Raw genomic sequence first — 4,646 nt, forward strand, 5'->3', positions numbered from 1 at the left:
GGAGAGAATGAGAGACTGCTGTGGGCGGCCCGTGGAAATGGGATTGGAAGGTATGAGACAAGGCAGGAGGCATGTGGAGGAGGCTGCTGGGGGTGCAGGTATGAGGCACTGTAGGGTGGGGGTGGCATCTGTACAGGAGGCTGTGGGGCCAGAGCCTCCGTGTGCTCATCTGGAAAACAGGGCTAATAGCCTCCCCTGTACTTGAAGTATGAAGGAAAAACTGCTGTCATTTATTGAAACTCATTCTGGGCCCTTCACTGTCCTTTTATTCTCCCCTCCCAGATGAGGACCATGATCTGTATTTCACAGGTGGGAAACCGAGGCAGGGGTCCTTAATGGCTAGGGACATAGACTCTGGAGCTGGGTGGCCCAGGCCCAAGCCCCAGCTCAGCCTCTCAGCCATGTCCATGCTGTGTGGCCCACAGAAGTTGGGTTCTGAGCCTCAGTCTCCCTACCTGTAAAATGGGGATAACGACAGCTCCTCCTTCGTGGGGTCTTGTCGGGGGTCAATAGGATGTGCACACGAAGCAGCATGGGCCAGCATGTGGGACCCCTTATCATCACCTGGGAGGAGAAGTTACCGTGCTGGGGTCACGCAGCAAACAGGTGACTGGGCGGGAGCCAGCCAGGCGTCTCTGGCCCCAGAGCCCAGCTCTTTCCAGTTCCTGGGACAAGGCGGGGCACTGCTCAGCAAGGCTCTGGGTGCCAGGTGCCTGCCTGGCACATAGCAGGGCTGGGCGTGAGAGGGGCCTGCCGGGGCTTCTCCCTGGTGGCGCGGTGGAGACAGGGGGCAAGGGTTGGAGGTTCTGGCCTTTGCACGGCTCGGGCCTGCAGGGGGGCTTGAGGACCTGAGTGTCCAGTGCGCTCGAGGCAGTTTCCCAGCAGCCGACACGTTGCTAATGGGCCTCCCTTCATAACAATATGCCACGATAACAGACAGATTTAATTAAAAAGCGCACACGCCCTCCTCTGCCGGGCGGCCGCAGCCAGGGTGTGCGGGGCCTGCAATTAAAACTCGCTCTATAAAGTCAGCACACAGGCGTGGGTGCCAGGAGCTGCCGGGTTTTCTAAAAGACACCCTCCCCCCCAATGCACATGTTATTTATCGAGTTAATTTTGTCCTCTGTCCGCAGTGTGAACCAACTCCCAGCTCCAGCCCGACCCCTACTTGCCACCCACTCCCGGGCGTGCCAGCCGCCTGCTTGCAGCAGCGAGAGGCCCTGAGCACAGCTCTGAACCAGGGAGCCCCCCAGGGGGAATCTTCCTGGCTTTGTGACGTTGGGCAAGTGGCTTAACCCCTCTGTGATCTTCTGGTTCCTCGTCAGGACAGGGCAGAAATGGAAGCGGCCCGGGGGATGAACTGGGCCAGCGAGGAAGGATGCAGGGCGCGAAGCGAGGTGCAGCAGATGCTGGCTTCATTATCATTATGGTTACTACTAGCAGCGGAAGCTTCTGGACGGCGCCCGGGAGGCCTCGAAGAGGGGGAAGCTGGGAGGGTTGGGAGGTCCAGGCTGGGCACTCAAACTAGTAGACGCAGCAGATGCAGCAATTAAGAGTGAAGAGTGGAGACTTCGGCCTCGGAAGGACCCAGGTTCGAGTCCTGCCTGCCCATTCTGTGCTGTGCGGACCTGGCTGAGCGCCTTCAGCCCTCTGGGGCTCGGTTTTCTCACCTGTGAAACAGGGATAATAACAAAACCTTCCTTACAGGGTTGCAGCCTGGGGGATCAATGAGCCGGGCACAACCCCCCACCCCACCCGGTGTGGAGGTAAACGCACAGGGCTTGGCTGGGCCGCTGCCACCCATGAGGGTGACTCCAGGACTGAGTGGAGGGGTCCCCGACGCCTAGTTTTCTGCCCTGGCTCAGGGCAAAGCTCCCCTGAGGCCCTCAGGCCAGCACCCAGCCACCGGTGGGGGCGGGGGCCTCAGACGCTCGTTCCCCAGGTGCCGCCGCTGTCAGCTGGGATGGGGGCGGCCGCCTCACACTCAGATAGGTGCCCCGATAGCAGGGCCCGTGAGACAAAGCTATCGGAGGCGGCGACAGGATACTGAATGGGCTTCTCCGAGCGAGCGCGGAATTGCATTCGGCTCGGTTTTAATTAAAAAGACTCAAATCTTTCTGATAATCCTCCCAGCAACGGCTGGAGCAGAGCCCGAGGCAAGCTCCCTGGCAACGGCGCATCCTGTCGATAAAGAACTTTGGGGGGAGGACAGCAGTGAGCCCCCTTGGCTGGCCGAGCAGCCGCTATCAGCTCTGCCCATCGCCCAGCCCGGAGGACGGCGAGCCCTGGCAGGCAGCTGCGGCGTCCCCGGCCCCCGCCCCGCGCCTCCCTGCCGTGCGCCCCGCGCCGGGGCACCCACGCTGAGCCTCCCTGTGTGTGCGTCGGGGCGCCCCGCCCGGCATTCACGCCGGGTCCCCCAGTCCCGCTGTCAGCTCTCGCCCTTCTCCTGCAGCTCCCCGGGTACACCTCGGGTGAGCCTGGGGTCCCCAAAGGTGGGTGCTTGTGGAACAAGCAGGTCTCTGGCTGCTCAGTCTAAATCTGGAGGGGCGGGCAGTGGCACCCACCTCTCAGCAGTGCCTTCGCCCTGGCGGGTCCCTCCACCCAGCCTCTCCTTCACCCCTAGATTCCCACCTGTCCTCCAAGTCCCCTCCCACAGGGCTCCCCGCCCCCCCCCCCCAACCCCAATTTACATCCGAGTCCTTGAGGCCCAGTCCGGAGTCTGGCAAAGAGCAGCGCTCAAGGAATGCCTAATGATTGACTGACTGAATGAATGAAGCCCGTGAGCAAGCCCGAGCTCAGGCAGGGGCCCCTGGACCAGTTCCGCTTCGCACCAGCCAAGGGACCTGGCGAGCAAATGGCTGGCCTCTGTGCCTCAGCTGCCACCTGCACATCAGGCGCACCCGTCGGGAATGCAGCTCGCCTTGTCTGGGGAGGGGTGTGACCATGCTGGTTCCTACTCCTTGCCCCCCTCCGGGCCCCTCCCCAGGAGAGGCCCTCCTCCAGCCTTCGCCCCCACCCACAGCCACCCCTCGGAGAGGGCCTGCTGGCAAGGCAGGGGGATGCTCCACTGTGTATCTAGCACAGCACGCCTCAAGCCCCCCCAGACAGGCACCACCTCCCCAGATCTTGCCCTCCTACCCCCTTCGCCCCAGAACGCACCTCAACTTGGAACCTGGTTTATTTTTATTTTCTAATAGATTTTATTTTGTAGAGGCGTTTTAGGTTTACAAAAAATTAGACAGTAGAGAGAGTTCCCATATACCACCTCCCGCCCGCCTCCAGTTCTCCCTATTGTTCATGCTGCTGTGTATTAGTGCGGCACTTCTGTTGCCGCTCATGAACACATATTGGTACTTCATAGCTTACAGTAGCGTTCGCTCTTCGTGTTGTCTATGAGTTTGGACAAATCCATGGTGTCCTCTATCCACCATTACAGTATCACACACAACAGTTTCACTGCCCTAAAAATGCCCTGAGGCTCACCGGCTCATCCCTTCCTCCCTCTTCTGAAAGCCTCATCTTCTGTCTCTATGCTTTTACCTTTTCCCCGAATGTCATAAAGTTTGCAGCCTGTTCTGACTGGCTTCTTTCACTTACAATCTCCATTTAAGGTTCCTCCATGTCTTTTTGTGGCGGGATGATATCCCATGGGATGGATGTGTCACCGTTTGTTTAGCTGCTTCTCTATTGAAGACATCTTGGTTGCTCCTAGTTTTTGGCCATTTTGAATAAAACTGCTGTATTCACTGTGCAGGTTTTGCATGGACAAAACATATACCTTGCCCTGGCATTTATTTAAAAACATTTAAAATTGAATATGTTTTTACTTTTTTTTTTTTTTAAAGATTTATTTTAATTTATTTAATTCCCCTCCCCTCCCCTGGTTGTCTGTTTTCTGTGTCTATTTGCTGCGTCTTGTTTCTTTGTCCGCTTCTGTTGTCGTCAGCGGCACGGGAAGTGTGGGCGGCGCCATTCCTGGGCAGGCTGCTCCCTCCTTCGCGCTGGGCGGCTCTCCTTATGGGTGCACTCCTTGCGCGTGGGGCTCCCCTACGCGGGGGACACCCCTGTGTGGCAGGGCACTCCTTGCGCGCATCAGCACTGTGCATGGGCCAGTGCCACACGGGTCAAGGAGGCCCGGGGCTTGAACCGCGGACCTCCCATGTGGTAGACGGACGCCCTAACCACTGGGCCAAAGTCCGTTTCCCTGTTTTTACTTTAATTCAAATAAAAAATATGTAACAATTCAAGTAGCTCAAAAAGTATTTGTGTAGAAAGAGTGACATTTCTCCTTCCAGCCCTATTGCAAGTCCCCAGTTCCCACTCGCCAACCCCCACAGGGAGACACTGCTATTAGCTTCTTATGTATCTCCCCGAGTTTCTTTGTGCACATGCACATTTAGATATGGTGATAAGATTTTTCCCTGTTTTTGCAAGAAAACAAAATGCAGCCCTCTGTGCACTGTGACTTGCACCTAGCTCTTTTCACTTAACACATCCAGAGGATTTTTCCACATTACCGTGGATGAGTGCTCGCATTCTTTTTACAGCTGCATAGTACTCCACGTTATGGATGGCCTTGATTCATTTAACCAGCCCCCTAGGGGTGGGCATTTTGATTGTGGCCCATCTTTAGTTCTTATAAACAA

The sequence above is a fragment of the Dasypus novemcinctus genome, chromosome 8 (genome assembly GCF_030445035.2).
Source record: "Dasypus novemcinctus isolate mDasNov1 chromosome 8, mDasNov1.1.hap2, whole genome shotgun sequence".
NCBI lineage: Eukaryota > Metazoa > Chordata > Mammalia > Cingulata > Dasypodidae > Dasypus > Dasypus novemcinctus.